Raw genomic sequence first — 16645 nt, 5'->3', positions numbered from 1 at the left:
GTGCTGATGTTAATGCCAGAGGAGGTTTGTAACTAAAGAAAATAAGTCAACAGAGCACTGGTGACTTTTACACACAATGTGTCACAGTGCTTACAGTTGACGGTGACATATCCATTAGAAGACATTTCACAAACTGACTTGTTGAAAAGGTGGCATCTTGTTCAATTACAACATTGAAATCCAGCGAGCTCTTTAGAACAATGCATTCTTTCACAAATGTTTGTAAAGGCAGACTGCATGGCTCTGTGTTTGATTTTATACACCTGAATTCAAAGATTAATAGGTGTGGCCCAGTACTTTTGTCCATATAGAGTATTTTTAGTTGCAACTACCAACTTTGAACCTCTCTCACAGTGCAACACTGGAGCACTGTAAGATATAATGATTCTCTCCTGTTGGTCAGTTTTTGTCTGGGAAAGTGCAAAATTGCTCAGCTTAACGCAGCATGAATCCACTACAAGGTCTCAAAGATCATTGGAAGAGCTCACCTTGCAAATGGATTGAAAAACTGTTTGCAAGTCTACAATACAAAGCTTCTCCTGTTTTTTTTTTGTTTGTTTGTTTGTTTTTTTGCATTGACTAAATACACTAACTATTGATTTGATTTTGCTGCATTTTGCACAAAATAGTTCTGAATATTTGTACTAGAACTATTGCAGACCGTCTTCTAGAAAGTGAGTGTTATGGGTACATCGAATGACTGAGTATCAGCGTGGAGGCCGAGTGATGAGTGAATGCAGAGCCATGGGGGCCAGGCAGAAAGGACAGCATCTTGATGCATCATGAGGGCTGAAGAAATCTGATAGCCATCATGTGACAGAGCCTGGTCACTCTCTTGCCTTTCCTGCACAGCTCTGGCTGCACACGGCCCATCATCTCCCCCTTCACTACTGCTCCCAGAGGCTTACCTCTAATTATTAATTCACCATGCTGCAAATAATTACAATCACACGATTGATTCAAGATGAGTATATGCAGTCACGGTGGTTTCTGTTGTATAACCTCTCCTACTGTCCTACTGCTGTAGTTATTTAGCCCACGAAAATGCTCTTACAATTAGGGTCAGTCACATTAGATTGAGTGGTGATTTTAATCCATTAGAGGCTGAATGGTATTGCTCAGACATGAAATTCATTCAAAGAAAAATGCATTATGTAACGACTACAGATGACTTACCAGAATGGACAGTATGTGAACAAACATTGACATCTCATACTGATGTTTAAACACACAGGAAGGATCACACCATATAGGTAGGTAGGGAAAGTGTTTCTTTTAGTCACATCAGTTAAAAGCCTTAGTTTTTAAACAGAAGTTAAACATTAGTTAAAATTAAACTGGAGTGGTGACCAGATCCTGACAGTGAACTTAGTTTTCCGGATAAGAACAGCAATTAGAAAGCATGTTTGGAAGATCTGATTGCAGCTAATGAAGACATGTTGCTGAAGTCTGCTTTATGAAATGAAACTTATGTCAACGGAATAACAAAGAAAAGGCAACTGAAGGTCCAAGACGGTGCTGAGATGTGTAATGATGAGACTGACAAATGCAGTACAGAACTGCTGGTGATATGCAGAATGGAAATTCTACTATTTTTATAAATGAAAAGGAAAAATGTTGAATGTTAAAAGAAAGGTGAAAAGTGCAGGTGTGCTTTTAGTCATCTTGTAATGGTTTATGAATGAGGTGAGCAGGGCTGTGTGTATGTGTGTGTGTGTGTGTGTGTGTTAAATCCATGGCCAGCAGGCTTCAGTTTCAGTTGTTGTATTGCAAAAACCCCTAACCTAAGAATACTGTCTCCAACAGGTAATAAGCAGGCAAGTTAATTCACAGGCAGATTTATTATCTAATCAGCAATTATTGAAATCCATACTGAATGAATCCAAAAGGTAGGACGTTTATTATGACTGTCTCAGTCACACTAGAGTAAAAATGAGGCAGCAAAGACCTTGCAACTAGGTAGTCTGATTATTGCATTATTTTTTTGTTTTATTTTATTTTTTGCATTTGGTTATGAGTTGAAAGAAATCTACAGTCACTGGTTGCAAGTAGTTGCAGTAACAAACTGGTTGAGTGTGTAGCACCCTCAACCTCTTGGTGACCACTTACAAGGTGATTGTGCAGATGTGGTAAGAATCTAATTAATAAACGCAGACAGGCCAACTCCAATTCCTATATTAAAGTAAAGTACGCCAACTAGATCACTATTTATGGAGGAATTTCTGAATTTTGGATCCAAATCTATGAGTTTCAGGCCATTCTTGTGAATTTCTGTGTATGTAGACAGCAACAGAATTGCCATTTTAATCGAATGATTACAGTTAACCATTATCACAAAGAGACTGCATGCAATTTGCCATCTTGACCAGTTCAATTGCAAGGTGATGACAGACTAAATGCAGACTGACTCTGTCCTATTACCATTTTATTGAAGTCTTAGTGCACCAAAGTTGCTTTGAAGATGGCAACTGAGTGCGAGTTGTCCCTGTCTGTGAAGAAACCATTTTAAAGTTCATTGCACACATTTGCAATCATTTTGGTCATGCTACAGTCTCCCACCAGTTTTCCCTTGTGTGACTGTAATATAAGCAGAACTATCTGGGAAGTGGCACCTGTGACGTGAAACTGCAACTATTTCATTTAGTGTTTCTAATAGGATCACACAGAAATTCACATGTAATTCTTCTTGATGAACACTTATCGGCCGCAGCATTAAAACCACTGATAGGTGGTGTGGATGACTTTGTGTTGTGTATATCACATTTTTTCCCAATGTAATGTTCCACTGGGAACCACTGGGTCCAGGTAGCACCAGTCACAGCATGTTTGTAGACCACTCCAGCCTCCTGAAACAGGACAGACTGCCCCACAAGTCCCAAAGATTCCGCAGGAGTGGGTTGGGAAAGACAGGAGAAAGACGAGGACTTCACCCAACTTTCTGGAGCCCAGTCCAGTCGAGCATTTGTACCCTGTGCTGGAACAGTGCTTATGTGTTCTGACCAAAAGGCATCTGTTTTGCTGACTGAAAGCTTGCTTACTGCTCACAAAAAAAAGTTACTGGTAAGTAAGCAACTTACCGGAATCAAGATAAAGAATTTTTTCCCCCTGTTTTTATAGTCATATCTGAAACCTCAGAAATGAAACAGAAGTTAATCTCTAAATATAAAGCAGTGATCAAACCTTTGAGTATGTCATTTTTCACTTCTGCCTTCAGAGTAATTGTCATATTTATATAGAAAAGTCCAGTCTAAAACGAAACTGAGGTGTTCTCGAGTAAGAGATTCTTAAAAACCATCAGCCCTTAAAGCCAGTTGCACAATCATGTGATTACCACAGAGGTGGTGAATAATCTGAGATGACTGCAACTTCCAAGAAGTTATGAATAACACCATTTGGTACAGACTGGATTTTCTTAAGTCAATTTGACCGACAGGTGACGATGCAATAAGTTTAAAAGCTTTCTTTCCTAAATGAAGGTATATATAAGAAAATGCCCTCATCTGTCAGGCTGGCATTGACACAGTCATGGATATTATTTGGAGCTGTGCTCATGTTTTTATGTCACTTCTACCATAAATATTAAAAAAACACATCAACATTCATACAGCAAAGACTCTTGAAATAAGGAAGTCTTTTACCGGTATTTGGAAGAAGATGAGACTTTTATATTTAGCTTGGTAAAAACTAATTTGAATTGAAGGCATGTGGTTCACATCTTATACAGTATTTTCCTGAATACTTTGGACCACAACATCATTGTGGTTGATGCACTACACATGACTGAAATTAAGTCTGAAAGCTCAAACTGCCTTTTAGCTGCTCCGGCTTCAGATACAGAGAAAGCGAGTGAGTGAAGTAGATACCATATGGAGAAATATTAGAGATTATTACATTAGCCACAAAATGACTTGCAAACTTTAATCTTTGACAAATGTTACATGTTTATATAGCAGACATAAGCGGAGAGGCTTAAGTGGAGGGACCAGTGGCGCATTTGATGTATTTCCACCCCCTTTGTGAGCCAGAAAATACCCGTCTACAAAACTGACATTGATTTTAAACTCAAATGCACTCTTGTGATGTGTCATGGCAGTCTGCTGATAGACAGATAGCCTTACAAAGTATACAAAGCAGCTTTTGTGGTAATTCCTGCTACAGTAGGTGTCTCCAAAACCACATATTGGCTATTCATAAGTGAAGAGAGCTCAAACACAAAAGCCTGAACGTCACCTTCTTGAAAGAAATGAGAGAAGGCTGTAATATTCAGACACTTTTGTTTCATGTCCCTCTAAATCCACACCCGAACCTCTTGATCTAAATAACGCTACCCTTTGTCAGCAAAAGCCACTACTGCATGTTCGTGAGGACGCAAATCAGGTCACATGACATTCATGCAGGTCAAGTCCCATTTATCGGTTTGTTCTTACTGGATGTGACAACAGTGAACTCTTTTTTTATAGTTTCTTAGTTTTCCTTATTTGTTATTTTGGATACTTCAGGTCATTTTATATTAGTTTTATATTCATCAAGTTATTGCATAATATCGTCTGTTTATTGTTTATTTTGCTTTTGTTTAGCAATGAAGTGCGCCTGTCATTTTGTGTGGTTGCATGCAGTTGTGCTGTGCGGTTACTGCTGATCAGTTTGTGCAGTTTTTTCATTCTGAACTCTGATTTCATCATTTGTAATGTTTCCAATTGTGCCTTTAGTGGTTTTGCAACAGTTTCCAATGTGGACTTGTAGGTGTCTGCACAAGGACAAGCAAGGACACCGAAGCTTTTGCTGCACGAGGCAATCACAGTTGTTAAGAATGAATTGTCTCAAGTTACATTTACAAAAAACAAGACATTTCATTCAGTGACTGATAACCTGTTGGTAGCTGTCTTTTTTAAGTTATAATAATATATTGTGAAAGATGCTGCAGCCTTTATATCATCATTACCAGCTTGATATACTTGAGTGGCTCCAGTGTGGAAACTATGACCCAGATAACCAGGATTTCTTATCACAGAAAATAAGAAAAAGACACTAAAATGGGCCTTGTGAAAAAAGTAATCATTTATAGGCAGCGCTGCTGACAAATTAGCTTGGAGCAGCACGAGCAGTTACATAAGCCACTCTTAATTTTTCTTTTGTGTATGTTATTTAATTGTACTGCTGGGTTTGTGTGTTCTCATTTGTCCCAGTGGCATTCTGTTTAGGTCTCCTACCAAGAAGCAGAGCAGGGGCTGAGAGGAGTCTTAAATCAGTGCTGCTCGAGCTTCTGGAAAGGGTGCTGGAGATGTTACCAGTCTGGGAAGGTTTCCAGGAAATCTTACATCTAACAGCTAATACACAGCAAGATAAAATGGAACTGGTTACTGTGGCTATGACAATCTAAATCTCTCAAAAATCCTTGTGGGGAAACAAACAAATAAAAAAGGCTGGATTTTTTAACCATATTGCATTTGTTGTGTAGATAATTGCTGTCACTTTGCTTCCACGGGTAAAAAAAACAAACATAGATTGACTCTAATTGATAGATTATTCACTGTTGCGAGTATTATCATGTGAAGCAGGGCACGCTAGGCAGAAATCCAGCTAGATGAAGTAGGATGAAAGCACAGAGTGTGTTTATAGAGAGCTGCGACGTGTAATAGGACAGAAAGAATTGGTAAATAATATCTGGGTTATCTGAACGCTGCACTGAATGATTTTCATGTTTCAGTTCATTGACTGGCTGTGCTGCAACACAACGCTGCAGAATGAGCGACATAAAGCAGACAGTGAGTTTCATGCTTTGAGCTGCAAACTGATGCTAGCTGCTAATACAGATTCTGTAGATTATGGTGGTCCATGTGATGCTTTCAGATAAACATGCCATGTGTCTTGTCGATCGTGATAACTGAAAGGCACTCTGTTGGTTTGCATATCTCACAGGAATTAAATAAACAAAGTTTTCCAACCTAGAAGGCCCGGTTCTATGTGATGAGTCAGAGCTTTGTGGTCGCCCCACTCTACATCACATTCACAGCTCTATTCAGCAGTTTGCACCTCTTTAGATTTAACCATATGGCTTAACCCTCATTTTTTTCTAATAACACACTAATAATCCTCACTTCTTATACATCAGCGTTCTTGATAGGAGATTGGATTATATTGAAAACTAAAGAAGCAGTAAGCCTTGTCATCCAGGCTGAGAGCTGATAGATAGTTAACAACATATATACACTGAAGAGGCATTTGAATGGGCTGTCAAAGAATAACTAGTCTAGTCTGCAGCCATGTGTCTGAGAAGCATCTGAGGAGAGGCATTCTGAGAACCTGTAATGACCGCACAGTGGCTTCAAAAACACGTGTCAGGAGACCAACCATTGGCTGGTGGTTGCAGTTAAGTGAACTCAAAATCACCAACATCACTTATGTTCCCTCTGTAAACACTCTTGAAACACTGTGGATCAAAAATGGCCTTAAATGCTCTTTAAAAAAAAGTTCCATATTTCAGTCTGGCCATTGTAAACTCTTAATTTAGCCCTCAAAATTGTTTCTTTAACATTTCACGTTCTTACTTTCCATCACGTCCTCACCGCAGACCTCTGAGGAAGATGCCTGTGTAGTATACACATGTGAGGACACAACTCATTCATTACTGAAAACAATGATGGGCAGTGTTCTCCTCTCTCCACTCCCCCAAAACAGTGGGCTATTTAGAGGGTGGAGACAGGGTGGGGGTGAGGTCGCTGTATGATAGATGCTTTTCCGTGATAATACTCTGTTTAATGTTCCTCATCTCAGCGGCTGTGTTCCCCCTTCTCTAATCCAGCGGGTCACACTGAATCACAAGGCCAGCCAGCGATGACAATGGCATGTTTGTGCACAGGCTGAGCCTGTACGCTGTGTGATGTGAAGGGATAAGATGGCACAAGGTGGACACTAGAGGCTCGCGTGCACGCGCTGCTGTATAATAGCAAACGGGGGCGCGCATGCATGCCTTTGGATACAGTAGGCATTCTTCGGCTTTTGAACCGTATTAGGTAGATCAAATGCAGGTTGGTGCTATGAACACTGTAATCTGCATTCAAACACTCACTACAGCACAGCATTCATTTGGGTCATGACAGATAAGATAAACGCCTTCTCTAACAGAAGGAAATTGCGGGTAACAGACACTTTCAGGCTTCTACAACCCACAGGCATTATCTGCTGTTAGTGATTTGATAACGGGAACAGGAAAAAGAGAAACATCTTACACTGCAGCAGATGCAACACTTTAATTGCCATTAACCCACCCAATGAGCTCTGTAGAATTAAAGCACAAAGGACAATGACAAATGAAAAGGGAAAAAAGTGCTACTTAAACTATTAGGCACAAACTATCTTTGATGTTACAGTGGGTTTCTGGTGCGGAAGTCTTGGAGATGACGATGAAGTATGTTTTTCAATAAATGAGTTCAATTAGACGAGTATAGTTTAACTGTATGTTGTGTGTTTACATGAAGAAAGAGCCTAGAGCATCGGCTATGTGAAAGTGCCGAACTTTATGGAAACAGCAAGGAGCAAGAAGAAGTCACCGAGATACACCACCAGCCTCACGTCATTTTCAGATGTTTTCTTGGAAAAGGCGACCTGCACGCCCTCATCAAAACAAAGAAATGTGGCTGTGATCCAGAAAGCCTGAATTAAGAGTACAGACTGTAAAGCTTGCCTCTCCTTTTCTCTCTCTCTCTATATATATGTGGCATATATCAGCTTTCACTTCTTCCACTAAAGATCAACATCCCTCAGCAGTCGGTTGTAGGCCGTAGCCCTCGCTCACCACCACCCTCTCTCTCCACCACCTCCTTGTTGTCATATGACCACTGTTATGTGTGTGCAGTGGAACACAAAGTTGCTCTGTTTGTGCCCTCTCATCACTCAGATTTGAGTGCTGGAAGCAAGGCCCTCTTGCTGGCCTGCCTCAGGAAAACAGACAGTCCCCTGTATGCGACTACCAGCAAAGATTAGAAAGGAGGGCAATGAGAGAGAGAGAGAGAGAGAGAGAGAGAGAGAGAGAGAAGGATGAATTGAGCTGGTGTTGTTTTATATAACACCAAAGATAATCTAATCCTTACTCATTCACTGAACCCCACCCTAAGATTTTGTTCGATTCCTCTGACAGCTTTCCCTCATTGATGCTTTACTGTGAAGTCGATTATTAGCCCTTTCTACAATCAGCGGCTGCCTGTTGAAAATGAGCTGCCAAAGCATGTCTTACAGCTGTTTGTGTGGAGATGACACTTTGTTCCAGTACCTGGCTAGGATTAAAGACCCAAAACAAACACAAATGCTGAGCCAGCTGAACAGAGCAGTGCCCCGCCTGAACATAGCGGCAAAGCAGCTCAAACACACATACACGCACACACATACCTTAGGGACACGCATTTCCTTAGTGTTTATTTAACCGTGCCTGCATAAAGATTGGGTTTCATGTTCACTCTCACAACTACCAAGACAAACGCTGTAAGAGTTGTGTGATAATTCTGCTGGTCCCCCTCCAGGAAATAAATGACACCTTAGATTAATCATTTTATTAAGTAGGCTGCTGAGGGAGCTACGCTCAGGCCCCCTTGGTACTTAACTGTAATAGAGCTGAGTTTAATTGTCCAAGCTGGTGGTGTGCTCACCTACAAGGTTAAAAAGATTGCTAAAAGTGCACCGGACGGTGACGCTGGCCTGCTCGGTGTTGCGAGTGACTACCTCAACAGCCGCTGTCACTTTAAAACCAACTGTGTCCCTGCTGTCCCCTGCCATTATGTCACCCAGTGGAATGGATGTAGCAAGTAACAAAAGAGGTGGAAGGAGGTCAACTCAGCATAGGGTTTGCTACACTATTGCTCTTATTTGAATATGAAAAGCAGTGCAGTGTAACCGCACACTGCCACGTTAACGGACAAGCTGCTATTGAGGTGTGTATTCACACCTTTGCTATCTGCTCATCATCTACAGAGAAAATAAAGTACAATATGATAGGAGGGGCACCTCAGTGCCATGTGTGTGTGTGTGTGTATGTATATATATATATATATATATATATATATATATATATATATTAGGGGTGCAACGATACACAAAATTCACGGTTCGGTTCGATACTTTGGTGTCACGGTTCGATATTTTTTCGATACAAAAAAATGTTCATGCATTTTTAATTTGTCATTTATTAAAATTATAAATATATATTTTAACTCAAAAGTACAGTTTTTAAATTTAACCCTAACCCTTGTGCGTGTTTTTTATTTTGACAGCGAATGCGCACCTGCGGACCACTTATGTGCAGCCCTGGTTATTTAGCTCGTCATATTGCAGCCACAGAAATTCTTTTGTCCATGAAACCATAAAGCTGCACTTTCTTTTTGCCTTATAGTCTGATTTGTCATAACTTCTCCGTTTTGTGGTAAGCTTTTCTTTGGCTGTCACTTCTTCACCCTGACCTGTCTTATTTGGCTCAGCAGAACTGAAATGCTTTTACACGCTCACTCACATAAGCTCAGCGATTCTCTGCGCGATCAACCTCTCACATGTTTAAGCTGCGGGAGATTTCACTTGTCATGTTTGCATAGTAAGCTAACGATTAATAAGACGATGTCAGAGAAATTGGTGCACAAATTATCATCACTCACAGATCAGTGCTGTCGCTCTCTATACACAGTTCGCACGATTGCAAAGTGAAAGCAAAAAAACAAGCGCAAATTCAAACGCGACTTCAATATGTCACATATTGACAGTGGCTCACGGATGCCAATGACATAATTACCCAGCTACATTTCTGAAAGAATGCAAAAGCATTGACATATATTTTTCCTACAATAGCCCGACGGGCAGGGAAGAGATAGATTTTGGTAGCCCGACTGAAAAAATCGCTAGCTCCGGGACGTCGGGCTAGCGATATTGCAAGCCCTGTATCTGATTGAGGAATCACTCATCTTTGGAAAAGAGAGTTTATTACAGAGAAATGTCTCTTTCCAAAATAAAAGCTATACTATACGCTTCTTCTGGGCTATATTCTCAGCAGCATAAGGAGAATCATGTGCTAACAGCTGTCTAAATGACTCGGCTAAAGTTAGTAGCATGCTTGCTTTTTTTTGTCTGCTTCCACTTGTCTTTGCACTAGGATGATGTCGGCGTAAATGTGCAGTCATATTCGTTGTGTTCCCACTAGTGCTTTCAGGTTAATCTCGTTGAAATGACCTTAACGCCACAACACGGCAAATCTCCGTTAACGAGCTACCGCCGATCGCTCCGTGCATGGGGCTAGACGGCAAACACGTTAACGAGCTAACTGCGCTAACACACTAGTTCACACCAATGTAATTGAGCATTGCATGGCACATCCAACATACTGTTTTACTTTAGTCCATGACTCGCTTACCTTCAGGGTCATACGTCACATGAAAACCAAAATAATTCCAAACGCCAGATCTGAATGAGGTTCAATTTGCCTGTTGCAAGTAGAGCTTAACTTCTGTCTCGCTAGCTTGCCCTGCTCTCTTCCTTCTGACTATGCTGTCTGTGTTGAGCGCTCAGTGGATCTGCGCTCGACAGTGCAGCCTAGGCGGAGTAGTCGAACACAGATTCACTGAGCGCTCAACACAGACAGCATCGTCAGAAGGAAAATTGATAAAATAAATTACAAATGTTGTATTGTTCGATACATATGCGTACCGAACCGAAAGCACTGTATCGAACGGTTCAATATCGATACGAATATCGTTGCACCCCTAATATACAGCGGGGAAAATAAGTATTTGACACATCAGCATTTTCATCAGTAAGGGGATTTCTAAGTGGACTATTGACACAACATTTCCACCAGATGTTGCCATCAAGCCAAATATTGAATTCATACAAACAAATCAGAACATTGAAGTATACAAGTTGGATCATATTAAATAAAGTGCAATGACACAGGGAATAAGTATTGAACACACTTTATTTAATACTTTGTAGAAAAGCCTTTGTTGGTGATTACAGCTTCTAGACGCCTCTTGTATGGATAGACCAGTCGTCTGCATTGCTCAGGAGTGATTCTGGCCCATTCTTCCACACAAACGGTCTTTAAATCTTGAAGGTTCCTTGGGCCTCTTTTATGAACTTTAATCTTCAGTTCTCTCCATAGATTTTCTATGGGATTTAGGTCAGGTGATTGACTGGGCCATTCAAGCAACTTGATTTTCTTTCTTTGAAACCACTTCATTGTTACCTTGGCCTTGTGTTTGGGATCATTGTCTTGCTGAAATGTCCACCCTCTTTTCATTTTTAGCTTCCTGGTAGATGGCAGCAGATTTTTATCCAGAATGTCCCGGTACATCTCTCCATTCATCCTGCCTTCAATAATATGAAGTCTGCCAGTACCCCTTGCTGAAAAGCAGCCCCAAACCATGATGCTACCACCCCCAAACTTAACTGTTGGTATGGTGTTCTTGGGGTGGTGAGCAGTGCCATTCCTTCTCCAAACATGGTGTGTAGAATGGCTGCCAAAAAGTTCAATTTTGCTTTCATCTGACCATACTATAGTCTCCCAATAATCCACAGGCTTCTCCAAATGCTGTTGCGCAAATTTTAACCGAGCCTTGACATGCTTTTTGTTCAGCAATGGAGTCTTGCGTGGTGAGCGTGCATGGATGCCATGGCGGTTCAGTGCATTGCTTATAGTTTTCTTTGAAACAACAGTACCTGCTGATGCAAGGTCTTCCTGAAGTTCTGTCCGAGTGGTTCTTGGCTCTTGGAGAACTCTCCTGATTATTCTTTGGACTCCTCGGACAGAGATCTTGCGTGGAGCACCTGATCGTGGCAGGTTTATGGTGAACTGATGCTCCTTCCATTTCCGGATAATGGCCCCCACAGTGCTCACAGGAACATTCAGCATTCTGGGAATGCACCTATAACCATTCCCATCACAATGCTTTTCAACGATAAGATTACGAAGATCTTGAGAGAGTTCTTTGCTTTTACCCATCATGAAGTCTTTCCTGTGTGCCTTCTGGGTAATGAGGAGCCTTTATAGGCCATCAATTAGGACTAAAGCAGCTGATATCAATTAGTACTGATAGGGGACAGGATTTCTCTATCAATACTGACAGATTTCAGGTGATCTCCTGGCTTTCTATGTCATTTTGCCCCTTGTTATCTTCATGTATTCAATACTTATTCCCTGTGTCATTTCACTTTATTTATTATGGTTTAACTTGTATACTTCAATGTTCTGATTTGTTTGTATGAATTCAATATTTGGCTTGATGGCAACATCTGGTGGAAATGTTGTGTCAATGGTCCACTTAGAAATCCCCTTACTGATGAAAATGCTGATGTGTCAAATACTTATTTTCCCCGCTGTATATATATATATATATATATATATATATATATATATATATATATATATATATATATATATATATATAAGATGCTAGCATCTTATAAGATATAAGATGCTAGCAGGCAAGGCATACATGGAACGCCATAACCAAGTGGCCGGCATAGTGTACAGGAACATCTGTGCTGAGTATAACCTGGAAGTCCCGAGGTCAAAATGGGAGATGCCCCCAAGGGTGGTGGAGAATGACCGAGCTAAGATCCTGTGGGACTTCCAGATACAGACGGACAAAATGGTGGTGGCTAACCAACCGGACATAGTGGTGGTAGACAAACAGAAGAAGACGGCCGTAGTGATCGATGTAGCGGTTCCGAATGACAGCAATATCAGGAAGAAGGAACACGAGAAGCTGGAGAAATACCAAGGGCTCAGAGAAGAGCTCGAGAGGATGTGGAGGGTGAAGGTAACGGTGGTCCCCGTGGTAATCGGAGCACTAGGCGCGGTGACTCCCAAGCTAGGCGAGTGGCTCCAGCAGATCCCGGGAACAACATCGGAGATTTCTGTCCAGAAGAGCGCAGTCCTGGGAACAGCTAAGATACTGCACAGGACCCTCAAGCTCCCAGGCCTCTGGTAGAGGACCTGAGCTTGAAGGATTGACCACCCACAGGGGCGTGCTGGGTAAAAAATATATGTATACATATATATAGGTTTATATATATATACACTTGTTTTCTCCGACCTCACGTCCAAATGATCGGCATGAGGGAATCATGACATTTTTAAGTGTGCGCGCGCATGTGCATGTGTGTGTGTGTGTGTGTGTGTGTGTGTTTGTGTCTGAAACTTGAAGGCATGTAAGCATGTGATTAACCTTTATACTTCACACTGGACCTTGTCATCCCTCATTTTAAAGCCAAGGTCATCGGTGACCTCTGACATTTGTAACATGTTGCAGGGAGAAGTGGAAAAAACAAACAAACTGCACAGCTGAAATGAAATGAGATGAATCTGTATTTAGAGCAGCGCACGTTGCTGACTGGAGCTGAAACATGCGAGATATAGGGAGAATGCAGGGAGAATGCAAAACGTTCACTGTTTTGCACCAAATCCTGGTTCAGGCTGCAATGTTACAGCCCACAATTTCTTTCTTTCACCCAAGACAGGCATCTTCTCTTGAGATAGCATCACGATGCATCTGCAGGTTTTTGTTACAAGCTCTAAACAACAGGTCAGATCCCTTGAAGTCAAACATATGTGGGCAAAATGACTAATATCAATACCTTTTGTTTTACATTGATTTCAGTCATATCCTACTTGAAGATTGCATGTGATTTACAAACAGAACGTTCATCGAAAAAGTGCTAAAAGTCTGGCCTTGTCTGAAAATGCAAAGCATTTAGTTTCATAGGAACACTAGATTGAATTTCCTGCTGCCCCTAATGGGTTTATCTGCATTTGTAGATGCTGTACGACAGTATTTCCTTCCACTTATTTTAATCAATCTACCATTTCTGAGCCATCCTGAGATCACTGGTCCTCAAGAAAGAAGAAGAAAGAAGGCGTGGTGGAATTTCCACCATCTTCGCCTTGCTTCACAGATGTCTCAGGGCCTCACTGGCGCTGCTGCTTTTGCTGGTGGAACTATCACAGACACATCCATCACTTTGTCTTCGCCCAGAACGAGCGCTGGCTTTCTACCACCGTGACATTAACACAGTCCCACTCATCCATCCATTCTGTTCGAAATCTTGCCTTTCCTTCTTTCCCTCTCTTGCTCGATGCTGCATCAACCTCCGCCCCTCTGCCACATCTGCCTCCCTATCGTTAAACCCCTGGCCCCTCAACCCCTCCCTGCTTTGGCTTTCTCTTTTTCTCTCTCGAGCATGTAACACAAACACACATACAATATACACAAATACACATGCTCTCCTGATGCTACACAAAAAATTCCAACTGCCACTTACAATAAATAAATAAATAAAAATACAGTAATGCTCTGTTGGAAATGTGAAATGTTGAGACAGAAAATGTTAGAAATTGCCCTGCTTTGCCTGCTGAGTAATGAACATGCTCTGCTTTCTGCCTTTCCCTCTTCTCACCGTCAGGATTTAAAATCATGAGGCAGACACTGACAGCTGGACAGAAAACAAACCAAATAAATCCCTGTTCAACATCCAGATTATTAATTGATGTAAATTTACCTCATGGGACAGCAAGCTCCACACTGGCAAATCCTACAATGTTCCCATGCCAGTGTCGGGCCACATTTTGCCTTCCTATCCCACTGTCTGCAGAACCAAGCTCCACAGGAATGGTACACCTCCCACTCCCACACTGCACGTTCACATTCAGTGTCTCGTAAAGCCAGTTGTAAGCACCGAACACCTGATCGTGTGTGTGTGTGTGATGGCGGTTTCGCTCATTTCCCCTCTTTCTGTTACACCTTATGGCCTGGACAGAGCATAGAGACATTCATACAAACATACAGCCTCGCACACGCACACACATTTAATCCATCCTCCACTTGCCCTATATACAGTAATTAAATTAATTTATCTGCACGCAGATAAAAGCATTCTATAAGAATTGAGGATGCTCTGGAGAGATGATGAGTCAAATTGCAAGCACAGATAGCAGCGTCCGCTGGCACAGAGCTAACAGGGTGGAGGAGGGGACTGGACAGGCTGCTTGCTTGCTTTGGTGCATTTTATGGGAAAATACAGTCTGCCTCAGCAGCAGAACGGCTTCAGTGAAATATCATCTTCCTGTCTCAAAGCAAGCCAAAATAGCGAAATAGGAAGCGTTGTGAGAGTGGCGAGGCTTACCGTGTTCACAAGCCAGCATCCATTTACAAAGGATACTGCAGACAAGCCCTTGCAGGGTGAGAAAGGCTCTGTACAAGCCACCTTTAGTCCTGCTGCTCCATCTTCATGCCTTCCTCATGTTCACAGGGTGAAACATTCACATATACATCTCTCTCTTCCCGCGGCCCTCTTTCTCTCTCTCTCTCTCGCTCTCATTAACGTCTGTGTTCTATATCCTCTCTTGTTTGCTTCAAGGCAGTTGAGACACTGCAGCGATGGGGGTGGAGGGTGTGTATATGCGTGTGTTTGAGTGTGTCAGAGACGGAGAGGCAGCGAGAGGGAGCGCAGGGCAGAAATGGAGGGAGGAGTCAGCAAGGATAGAGAGAGAAGGGGGAAATGGTCAGGATTAAATCATGAGAGTAACAGAGAGAGAGAGCGAGAGAGAGAAAGAGAGAGAAAGCAGGCTTTGATGGGGGAGCCACAGCATCCTTGCTTTATGCTAGAAAAACACACATTGGTATTTAAGCAATCCTGAAGGTTAGATTATAAGTATATATGGCAAGTAGATCTGCGCCTTAAAGAGCTGTCTCCTTGTTGACAGTGCAGCAGCAGGATTGGTTGTGATTTCATTGATGACTGAAAAAAAACATACAAGATAGGGAGAGAGGGAGGTGGAGGAGGGAACGGGACAGAAGAAGAGAGGAAGGGAGGGGAGAAATGACGACAAAGGAATGGGAGGGGGATTGGACGATGGTGTAATGTGCTGTTTCCGTGCCAACTGTTTCTGTGACAGTGTGACCACTTCCTTTAATGCTATTGGCTATAACAAAGAACTGATAGAGGCTTGGGCAAATGAGGCAGCGTGTCATGCGGGGTGTAAATGGGTTGTTCTTTTCCTGTGTTTCTTCCTCTTTTCGTTTATCTCTGAGAACGACAATAAAACAAATGTGTTTGACTAGACTGCGGCCACGGAGAACACACGCAAGTCTACCCCTAGAGACGTAACGATTGCACCGCTGGAGTGTGATTGCTTTGTCATTACGAATGCCACTAGTGTGTGAAGAGACTCCCCTTATATTACTAACGCACAGATTCACACAGACACGCACACACCCAAATCAGACCGATCAACAGGAAAGAAATCCCCAGATCAGGTTGCTCAGGGTGTGTAGTGTAATGCAATTGCCTGGACACCAACCCTGGTGTCATGAACAATGAGATAATTAATCGGCTATAGGCCAGAGCAAGTGCACATCTGGTGCGGGTGAACAACTTTGCCTCTCGCCAACCTTTCATCTGGGCCTTTTAATCCAGGCCGGCAGGCACGTGTTGTGCTGCTCCCATTCTTTCTCTCTGTCACTTTCCCCCTCGTCTCTCCTTATCCTTATTACCCCATTCAACGTCTACCAATATTTACTTTAAACACCCTGCCCCTTCCTCTTTAGCAGCTGTCAGGTTACGGCAGAAATCTTCCAAATCTCGGTTTCTGTGCAGAGGGAACTGTTTTCTG

At 42.1% G+C, this 16645-nt stretch overlaps 1 protein-coding gene across 2 annotated transcripts in view; it reads right to left on the bottom strand.

The window, feature by feature from the left end:
• gnaz (guanine nucleotide binding protein (G protein), alpha z polypeptide) overlaps positions 1–15519 on the bottom strand; it is a 40121-nt gene extending 24602 nt beyond the window's left edge. The window contains exon 1 of one of the 2 annotated variants that reach the window (XM_039999956.1): positions 15157–15519. The gene's annotated coding sequence lies outside the window, so the exon portion shown is untranslated. The other variant, XM_039999957.1, reaches the window with a different exon arrangement.
• Positions 15520–16645: the final 1126 nt, after the last annotated feature.

Source organism: Simochromis diagramma, unplaced genomic scaffold (assembly GCF_900408965.1).
Source record: "Simochromis diagramma unplaced genomic scaffold, fSimDia1.1 OVJJ01000596.1, whole genome shotgun sequence".
Classification (NCBI taxonomy): Eukaryota; Metazoa; Chordata; class Actinopteri; order Cichliformes; family Cichlidae; genus Simochromis; species Simochromis diagramma.
The sequence above is the reverse complement of the archived record's forward strand: the minus strand, read 5'-3'. Positions and strand labels throughout refer to the sequence as shown.